The following is an 11,612-nucleotide window of genomic DNA, read 5'->3' as shown; positions in this document are numbered from 1 at the left end:
AAAAATACGACAAACGACGAAGGTGAAGATAATGTTACTTGTGAGAATGAGCCATGTGACAGCGATAGAATATATGAGAAAATATTCACAGCAGCAGGGGAAGTTTCAGTTAATAAATTGAAAGAGAAAGATAAGAACGACAGTAAGGAGAAAATAAACGATAAATGTGGCGAGGACCATGATAACGTATTAAAATACAAAGGGATGACAGTTATCTGAATAAGTTAAATGATATTGATTATGACAGTGTAGATGATAGTAATAATGATTATGACGATGTTGACAGTAATAGTGATAAAAATAAACCAAATGATGTAGATGATGATAATGTTACTTGTGAGAATGGGTCATGTGACGAAGATGTAGTATATGACAATAGTAAGAAGGACAGGGAAGAAAATGATGACAGCAGCGATGAACATGATGTTGATAAAAATACACCAAGCATTGAAAATGAAGACGGTGACAGTTATAAGAATAAAGTCAAGAAAATAATTTATGCCCACATAAATATTGGTATAAAGGCCTTCTGTCAGATAAATACTTGGAGATACTCCCACTCAATTTAGTGTTTTGCAAGGCGGTAGAAACCATGAGGATTGTGATAATTGCCTGTGCCACTTGCCTGAAAATTTGTGAAATAGTCTCATATGGGAGTTGATTTCATTTGTTTTGGTGGGGTGATGTGACATAATCCTAAAATTGGATTATGTATTTAAATGAAAATTTAAATATTTAATTTTAGGCCAACGAGAAATGTATCGGGGTTTTTTTTGTTGTTTTATATTTTGTTGCTGAAGCAAAATAAACCTATAAAAAAAAGAGAGGCTAAACAATAGTATTTGTTTTGAACTGAGCAAAAGTCTACTAATCTATTCTTCCTTTAAAACTTAAAATCAAAGTCAGTCTAAGAGAACGAGGACGACATTGTAACCCGGTCTGGGAAAGCAAAGGATTTAACTAGCAGATATTTTATCAGCTAGAGATATTTCGTTTGCCAAGACGCGAAGGAAAATAGATTTCATCAAATCAATTTTTAGACCGGAATGTGAAGCAGAAAGGAGAAGGGGCCGGAAGTGATCCTGTTTCCCCTTCCCACCTTTCTTTAAGTGGATACTAGCTGAAGTCAGACGCTTTTTCGGCTTGGATGCCGACCAGCTAAGAATTCACTCTCCTCGTCAGAGGGGTGGCGACTTCTTCCCCTCATGCGAGAGACAAAGATATATGAAATGCGGATGACGCGACTTCTTCCTCTCATGCAAGAGATATAGATATACGAAATGCGGATGATGCAACTTCTCCCCTTCATGAAACAGACAGTGTATGAAACGTGGATGATAAGAAAAGGAAACCTGTGAATTTACTATTTGAACTTTTCCCTCACCAAAAGGATTACCTCGAATTGACTACATCGCTAGCAAGTTGTGAAAACATACAAGAAAAAGAGATTAAAAAAAAAAGAGAAGAGAAAGACCTGTGAGTGTAAAAATTTTGTTTCCTCTTTTCCCAAGCTGACAATTTAATTTTCCCTCGTGGTATTGCCTAAATCCTAATTACACTGTTAGACCCTTCCCAAAGACTTTCACTCAGTTCATAAGCTTAGCTATATCTCAAACTCCATAACATTGAATACATTTCTTTTTCCTTCGTTAAACTTCCCCTTTTTATCTTCAATAAACCTATTTTTGTATTATTTGGAAAAGTGTTATTTCGTTCTTTCTCGCGTTTTTGTTGTGTTCAGTCTTCATGTCTCTATTCATTTCTTTTTACCCGTGTCACATGTGCGATAAATATATTATTTTTGTTTTCTCGTAAATTCCCTTTTATCCCCCACCCCCTCCTTTGGTAATGTGTTACAAAGATATACATATATTTGCATTTCTCGTAAATTTCTTTTCATACCCCTACGTTTGCTTATTACTTAACCCCCCCCTCTTTGTTGCATGTGTAACACACTGTTTATGATAAACTTGGCTAACCATGAATGGTTTACATTTACCTTTTTACGATGTACATCTTTTTTTTTTAAATGTTCCAAATATTTGGATTATTGAAGCTTCTCCTATTTGATTCTAAAGGCAAAACCATGTTTAAGAAATGGAAGGATGTACAAACATGAAAAAACCAATTTCTTAAATTATTAAAGCCAACTGATGTGACTGTTTACATGTTTTTGGATATAACTGGTCATGTTACAAGAAAAGATTGTCTAACTGATGAAGAAATATTTAATAATGCAAGTTTTTTTTTATGAATATATACATTTTTTTTTTAATAAATACATTGTGGTAATATAAAAGTTCTGCTGGGTATCACAGTCCAGTGGGTGTTTAATTGACACTTGCACATATTCTTTGGCAAAATACATTATGTCAATTTCTGGTATAACTTTAATATGAAAAGACAGCATGAGTTTATATTGTGCAAAAAATATTTTTCAAAAATTATGAAACAAAGAACCAGTACTAAAAGAACCAGTACTAAAAGTTTTGAAATTATTTTAAAACAGTATTTATAAAATAAAAAAAGCAATTCTCATGACAACATAATCAGTATTGATGATGCATAATTTTCCAAGAAGTTATCAGATACTTTTACAAAATTTTCATTGGTTTTATGTTCTTGTTATATAAGTTGACTTTACTATTAAAACTGTGTATAATATGTATCATGAAGAAATAAACATTTTCTTCATATTCTGGAAAAAATAAATTTGTAACAAACTTCGCAAATTTTTATAAAAATTATCAAAATTAATTCTTTGAACATTTTGTTCATAAATTATTTGATTTTGTAAAATGTTGAATTTTCTTTCTGATTTTTTGATGTCATATTTTCTGTAATCAAGTAATCAAGTAAACGAATTGACTCATAATTTTTGAAATCGTAAAAATGTGTCTAATTCATGTTGAATAAATTGATTTTTTTTTGTGAATTTAGTTTTTATATTTTTGTATTTTTTACATATGATTTGATGGAAATAAATCAATTATTGTGAATTGCTTCCTCATAATATGTATAGTTGCTAATTATGAAATTAATTATGAAGAAATTTCTTACTGAAACTTTTTTCTGTAATTTTTATTTAGTAGTAATTTTGGTCTTCACATTTTGCTTCCCCAGTCATGTACCCCAGTCGAATGTTTGTCAGATCTGTATCTGTGCCCATTGGTCTTCTTGGCTATTAAACTGCTGTTAAAAAGATATTTTCCAGCTGAACTGCTGTATGGAAACCCATTCACATTACCTGGTCATATGTTCATCCCATCAGATTTTCATGTAATTGATTAACAGGCTCAGATGCTACTTCAATAGTTTGCTACCCATGAATCCTCGGCATTAAATCAGCTGTTCCTAATGACATGGTATCATGACCTGTTTATACTGAAAGACTCTGTTAAAGCCCCACTCACAACATTTTATTCCAGTCCACATTGTGTACTCACTTGAAACAACAAATTTTTTACTCTGCACATTGGGAGTACCAAAGAGATGTAGTCAGTAGAAACTAAAATGAGCATTTTTGGGTGACACCCAGGAATCCTATATTCCACCCATTCATTTTTCCTGGCCAAAATGAGACAGAATCTTCAATAATGACAGCCAAATAATGTCTTCCAACTCATGTTACTGTTCATGTTCTCGTAGATATGTTCATTGGCCAAATAAATTATGCAGGAATATGTGTATTTCAGTTGAAAATTTAATGTGGATGAACATAGCATTTTCCTCTCGCATTCTCATCATTATTATCATGTTGAGTTTTGTATTCTTTATAGCATTCACTTATCAAGAGTATGCATGTCAATAATAGAAATGATAAGAAATAACTGGACACGTGTACATAGAACAAGAACTTTTATTGGCTGGCTGTTATTAGTAGGGTTAGTATGGAAGTGAGAGTTTGTGATCCATTCAAAAGAGAAACGATAGGCAAGGGAGATAACTCCTGATAGACTATTTTATTTATTTTTTATTTATTATTGAGTTATTTATTTCATCCTCATATCTAACTGGTATCATAATTGTTCTTCCTCATTTTGTTTTCAACAAGTGACATCTATTATGTCTTAAGCAATTTCTTTCTTCTGCTAATATCAGATATGAACGAGGTTCTTTGAATTTTTTAAACACTACTTTTTCTCTTCCAATTTCTATGGGATCTTATACGAATTTTGTTATCTATTTTTAGCGTTTTTTTAGATTTTTGTTTTTTTAGATTTTTGTCTGCTTGGTTCTTTTTCATTACTTTATTGTGTCTTATGTTAGGAAGTATTGTGCAGAGTGTTCTTTTCATTAATTGTTGAGCTGGAGCTGAAGACCGATCTTTTAAAGGATTAGTTCTTAGTATTAGCATTGTTTACTTTTGAATGGTTTTTTCATTGTTCTTTTTATGGTTTGTATATTTTTTTCAACTAATCCGTTCGCCTGTTAATAATTCGGGCTTGTAATGTGTTTAAAGCCCCATTCTTTATGGAATTGTTTGAATGTTGATGACACATATTCTGAACCATTGTCATTTATCATGATTTGAAGAATATCTAGCATGGCAAAAGTACATTTTATTTTCTTGATCATCGTGTGTGATTCACAATCATATTTCACAACTGAATATCAAAATATCTGGTTACTTCTATGTTCATGTCCAGTTTATAATCACTCATTGAATACCTTTTTTAGAACTAAATGGATGGGTTTATCCATTTCTGTGTCTGATATCTTGTGTTAATACACCTGTGCAACAGTGTATCTGCTATTAGTAAGCCTGATACATTACTTCAAATTCATATTTCTGTAATGCTAGTAGAAATTTCTGTATTCTTGAGGGTGATGGGGCTTTTTGTTATTGATTTGTTAAAAATTTTCCTCAGTGGTTTATGATCATTTTTCACTAGAAAATGTCTTCCATTGGTGAAATTTATTATAAACGAATTGTGTTTTTGTGAATTTTGTTGAGTCTTTCTAATTCAATCAGGCAATAGTTTTCTTCAGCAAGAATTGTTGAATGTGATGCATATGATATAGGTAACTACCTATCTTCATATTTTTATTGTAATTGTAATATTGCATCAAGGCTTATTTTTACTTGCATCTGTGGTGATTTTTTTTCTCTGGATCAAAAATTGTAAAACTGGTATACTTGTTATTATTTCTTTCAATATCTCTACTGCTTTCCTCTGAGGCTTTTCGAATGAGCACAGTATTTTGTTATGTTGTAATTCTCTTAACAGTGTGGCTATTTCTGAGTAATTCGGTATGAATTTACATAAGTAATTCATCATGCCTAGAAATCTTTGTATGTCTTTTTTATCTTCAGGGAGAAACATTTGTGTAATGGCCTTTATTTTCGAAGGGTTTTATGTCTTGATTTATAATTAGGTATGTTAGTTGTTTTATTGCCAATTCACATTTAGTTTCAAATCTGTCTTGCATAGCTGGGTGAACAGTTTTGCTAATATTTCCATATGTTCTTTGAAGATTTCTGACCATGCTATTATATCGTCTTCAGAATTTCTCATTCTTTTTATACCCTCTATAATGTTCGCTATTTTAACTAGGAAAACTTCAGACGTGTTGTGTATTCCATACGGTAAACGATTGAAACAATAGTGGCCAAATCGCAAGTTAAAAGTTAATAATTTTTAACTTACTTTACCAATACATGCCAATCTATGTTTGACGTGTCAAGTTTTGAAAAAGTACTTTAACTTGTTCATTCCTGCGAATATTTCTTCAGCAGTAGTTAGTGTGAAACGTTCCCTTTTTATCACTTTGTCCAGATCTTTAGGGTCTAATCATAGTCTTAAGCTGACATTTTGCTTCTCCACTATGATGAGAGAGTTCACCTAATCTGTTGGTTTTGGCGAGACTATATTATTCTTATTTCTGTCATCCTAATTCTTTCTTTAATTTTGTTCACATACCAAATGGAATGTTCCTTGGGGATTTATAACTGATTTTGCATCTAAGTCTATTCTTATATGATGTGTAATTTCCTATGTTGCCAAAACAATATTTTTCTACCAATCTTTGTATGTTCGACTCGTTTATTTTATATATTTGTTTTATTAATTTTAGTTTTTCTGATGTTTTTGTATGAACAACTGCATCTGAATTGGTTCCCACCACTATAAAGTATTTATTCTTGTATTTTTACTCCTTAGAATTACGATCCAGCTTCCCAGCCTGTATATCGTTATATGCAGTTAATTGCTATGTTTAGTTTCAGCTTTAGTTTTATCTTTTTACTAGCAAGAAGTGCCTGACCTTGCCCGGTCATAAAATATGTTTAAATATATTTTTATTCATGCAGATTTCGTATTATTACAGAGCCAATTCTCTATTTAATATTATATTGTACCTAATGTATAGTACTGACTTCAAAAGTTAAAAAAAATAACTTTCATGCCATCAGCTAGAACCAAAACATTTAGCCCTCAAATCACACTCCCTACCGATGAAGATATCAAGAGATAGATAAGAAAGATTTAATACTAAACAACTTGAAGAAATGAATTGAATTTGGGCATGCGCAGAAAAATTTTTTTTTTTTGCATTTTACTTTCTGATATATGTCTATATGCATTATTCATCCATCCAAACAAAGATTTCACTCAGTGTAAACCATTTTTGGTGTATGATTACTGTTTCCTGTTAATTTCAGTGTTATATGACCAGTAGTTTAAGAGTTAATCAGTTAAATATTTACACACAGACATGCACATAGGCAGACACACAAACACATATACATTTACTGTTTTATTTATATAGATATATTTTTGATGGTAGTATATTTTCTTCAGCACCTGTGTCAATTCTAAAATCTACTAGTGTCTCATTGGCTTGTAGTTCTATTTTCCATATGTCTTTCCGCATTGTATATATTTTCTTTTTAGATATGGCATTCAATTCATACATTTTATCCACATTTTTGTCCGAGTCTATGGGGTTGCTGCTGCTACATCTGTCTATTTTGTGTAGTTTTTTATTTTTCATTCTGCACATCTTGGTGAAATGTCCTTTTTTTCCACATATATTGCAATTTCTATTGTATGTTGGACAAGTATTTCTCTTGTGAGAATTGAAACAATATATACAGTATATAAATACAGTACAATTATCAGAAACTAAAATTTCAAGAATGCCCAATCTGCTGAACATTTCTTGTAATTTCTTTATAGTTTCATTTGATGTAGTATGGTTCATCTGGAAGACTTCTGGCCACTTATTGTAAGCATCAACCAATATTAAGTAACTAGCAGGGTTACCTAGCGTTGCCTGGGTGGAGATGAAGTTGGGTTTAGACACAGCTGCCAACTCAAAAATAAAAGAACGAATAAAAACAGGAAAATGTCATCAGGCAGAAAAAGAAGTAGTCTAAAAACTAAATGAAAATAATTCAGTTTTAAAGAAGTAGAATCTTTTTTAAGCGAAATAACCATTAAAAAAATGAAAAAGAAAAGAAAAAAATCATATTACGTAACCCAAATGTTAAAACTTTCTTTTAAAACCTCTGATAAAAAAATCGAAATAAGGAAATCGTTTTTAAAATTACAAAACAACACTTAAAAAAAAGATCAGTTATAAAAAAGTAAAATTTGTTTCAAGTGAAATAAGCGTTATAAAAATGATTAGTTAAAAGGAAAAAAATAACGTTATGTAACCCTCGAAATAAGAAACATGTTATGGCAAATAAAAATCTTTTAACCCTGCTAAAATGTTAAAACTTTCTTTTAAAACCTGTGATAAAAATTCGAAATAAGAAAATTTCTATTTAAATTACATTAAAAAAAAAACACTATTACGTGTACTCGGATGTTGTTGTATTATATGGACTGAATTAGTAAAGGGTTAGTGATAACATCGGGAGAATAAAGAGACACACGTGCAAACGGAACAGAAGCTTTATTAACACTGTGAAAGAGTAGTAGTTTTTGCTACTACGATATACCATGTGATTGTGTGGTGGGAGGTTGCAGGCAATGGTGATAGTGGGAGTAATCCTAGTCAAGGGGAGATAACTCGTGTTACTTGATGCATATAACAGATGTGAAAACTATAGCTTATGATGCAACCTCCTAATTCACTGCCCCACGAAGCCGAGAGTGAAATAAAATTGGAAATTCTTTTATTTAAACGAATTCAAAAAAATAATGCGCAGTTTTTGAAAGGTACAATTTTTCAGATCCTCCCTTCGTTTAAACGTTTATTTCTATACCAAATAATTAATCATTTTTTTCTAATTCACACATGTTATTCGACAGAGACATTGCTCTTTCAGATGGTACTGGTCTCGGCCTGGTCTGACGCATAGGTCAAAAGTTTTTTTGCAGACATACACACAAACACACAAACAGACAGCTGAGATTTATATAATAGACTAGCAGGGGTGCCTGGCGTTGCCTGGGTGTTTGGAGGTGTGTGTTGAGAAAAAAATGTTGTAGTAGGCAGGCAGGCTTGAACCATGGCTATATCTCAGTGGCCATGCTTTAACCTGAAGCCTTGATGCAATGGCGGAAAAGAAAATGAAAAAAACGTGATATTTTACTGCTCAGCCAGGAAGGGAAAGGATTGAAAAGCGTTCTAATTTAGTGATCAAAAAGTTGACATGTAGAAAGTGAATGAGTTCACGCAGGCAAAGAAATGAAAGCACGCACTTAAATTTGACTTCAGCTACCCGCAATCTCTGGCAGTGTCTTAATGAATAGCAATTGTCTGATATATAAAAGCTGATTGCCTTTCAAGACATGCTGGCCACAAAGGCCAGCAAAAGATTTTATTTCGATTCAGTTTCGCTTTTATATGAAAAACACCAACAAACACACAACAGAACAGAATAGCACAAATTTTATAAAAGTCGATCAAAATAAATCTAGAGTCCCTTCGCAAATCGTAGGAATAATTGAATATTCGAGTAATAAGTAGACAAGCTGATGGCAAGTTAAAGACAATTTATTCACGACAGAAAAATTAATTATTTCCAAAACGATATGCATGTGTTAGCCCAGCCGCCATATTGTCCACCTTTTTTTCCTCTCTTAGAACTCTCCAATCTTTTTCTTGAATCTATAAAGGGCGATAACTCTTACTTTCTTTATTAGAGTTATTTTCCTCTTTGATCGATATAACAGTTTTGTATTGTCTCTGCAGATGTTTCTTCCCTATTGGTGTTCTTGGTGTGGTAGGCATATTTGTGTTTAAGAGTGTCAGCTGTCTAAGTGTATTGGCTTGTGGGACATGGTTGTCTATCTTTGTTTGGTTAGGTGTCGTATTGGGTCAGGTTTATCCTGTGGAGGTAATGACAGATTCAGAGTGTAGCTCTTCTGCTGCCATCAACTAATATATGGAAGAGTCTTAACAACAGTGCCAGTGTTGTCTCAATGCAGAGGTTTGTGTCCATATTGATTTGAATAGACATGTGTTCCCCAACACTAAATGGGTCAAGCTGTTGCCTGTTCTCAGTGTGTTTGGTGTTGTTTATGAACCGCTGGTTGATTGCCCTCTCATGCATGTCGATGAGTTCCAACCATTCATGGCAGAATTTTGTAGAGTTTGGTAAGTGGTCATTCAAGAGATGAGTAAATAAAAGTTCTGGTGACATACCTATGTTAGGTGGTGGTGTTTTATGATGCTTTTGCCACTTTGTCTGTCTCCAGTGAATCACTGGGGCCAATGTTTGTTGTGAGTATGCATTTCATGTGCTTGACAGCTTCCTCAGCTCTGCCATTGCTTTGCAGATGATAGGCTGATGATACTCGCAGGGATATGCCCCATGTTTTTAGAAATGCTTTCCATTCACTGAAGTTGTACAGAGGTTCACCATCCCAAGCAATTTCCTCCGACACACTATAACTCACAAATACCTGCATAGAATATTACATACTGTGGAGATTCTGGCATTCCGGTGTAACAAAGCTATCTCTGTTCAGCCTGTCTGCATATATTATAGATTTTCATTCAGCCATGTTGAAGATATTTGTGACTGTTGACTAGAAGGAGTAATCTGGGTGGACATGTGCGAGTATGGATTCTTTATGGTTTGATGGGGCAATGTTGTTGCAATGTTTGCATTAATTGCATCTTTCTTGCAATTGTGCACCTATACCAGGCTAAAAAAAAAAAAACGTTGTCTAGCATTGCTTATCAAGCTAGTGACTCCTTGGTGGCCAATATGAAGCTGATCAATGAGCTCATGGCATAGTTTTAGTCTTCAAGGAAGGGCATATTAATATATGCCCTTCCTTGAAGACTAGGGACTGAACCATGTACAAGTCATTCCTCATATTTTAAAACTCTTTAAGGTTTGGGTCTAAATGATCTTTATGTTCAGGGAACCCATTTTCTATCATATTTACGAGGTTCGAGTATTGGTGATCTACTTTAGCCTCTTGCTGTATGCATGCCATTTTGATGGATGATGTTTCCTGGTTGTACCGTCGGGTTCTATTCTAGCTTGCAATGCTTTTTCCATGTTGTCTGATTCAGCTGCTCTGACTTTGGTGATAGGTGCAGGTATATGAGATATGGCATTTGCATGTTGAACGCTACTGAGTCAATTTCAGTCTGTTTTGATGAGGGTTTGCATGGGTTCGACATTTTCAGTAGTTGTTGTAAATAAAAGGTCAAAATGCGTAAAATGTATGAGGCGTTAATGGATGAATAGTTTAGCTGTAATTATGAGGGTAGGAGTTTTAGAGGTATTCAAACTCACTCATGTGCATCCGTTGTCTTCACGTAAGTTTCTCTGTTCTTGACTTGGGATGGGCTGTTCTATTAACGTTCATATTTATTTATTTATTTATTATATCCCACTTCTGAACACCATGTATAATTATAATATAAAATATATGTGTGGGAATGACAACAGGACACTACATTTCAATATTAACCTACGATGCGTGTAAGTGCCTTTAGTTAAGTCGCCATGACAGTTAACCTTTGGCTGGAGTAGTTTCCTCAATGCAAAAGTAGGCAGTTCATATCAAGGGCACATAAATCAGGTATTTTTTCCATATCTAGTGATGCTTCTTAAAGAATTCTCCGTTTGAGCAAGTTATCTTTAATACCACATATCAGAGTGCCTTTCATCAGTCTGTGTGTGAGTTGTCTAAATTCATATTTGCTTTCTTGCGCAATTTGCTCATGTATTCATCAAATCTGTGATTTTATTTCTGCCTGCGAGGAATTGATGGGTTTGGAAATTCAAGTTGTTTCTTGGTTGGTAATATGTGTCAAATTTTTCAATCATTGTTTTCAGTTCATTTTTTTTCTTTATAAGGGCGTCACCACTAATTAAGGTCCAAAAATCACTTAAGGATAAGAGTTAATGAGTGTACGGTAGTCATTGAGACAACAGTTTAGTGATTGTTAATTATGGAAATTGAGTAGAAATTGATTATTTAACAAGTGACCTATGCAAGCTGGAAGTATTCGATCATCACTGCCTTCACTGTATCCTTTGTGTTCGCTGGCAACAGTTTGTCCCCAACAGTACAATTCATACTCATTGCAAGATGCACTCCCTCCAAAAATCTCTCATTACCAGACGCTTTCGCTGGTTCAACAACACCCAGATGACTTCAGCCATAAATCATCAATCTAACTCCACCACC

The sequence above is a fragment of the Euprymna scolopes genome, chromosome 10 (assembly GCF_053919585.1).
Source record: "Euprymna scolopes isolate OS-2025 chromosome 10, ASM5391958v1, whole genome shotgun sequence".
NCBI classification, from domain to species: Eukaryota; Metazoa; Mollusca; class Cephalopoda; order Sepiida; family Sepiolidae; genus Euprymna; species Euprymna scolopes.
This window is presented reverse-complemented; position numbering follows the sequence as displayed.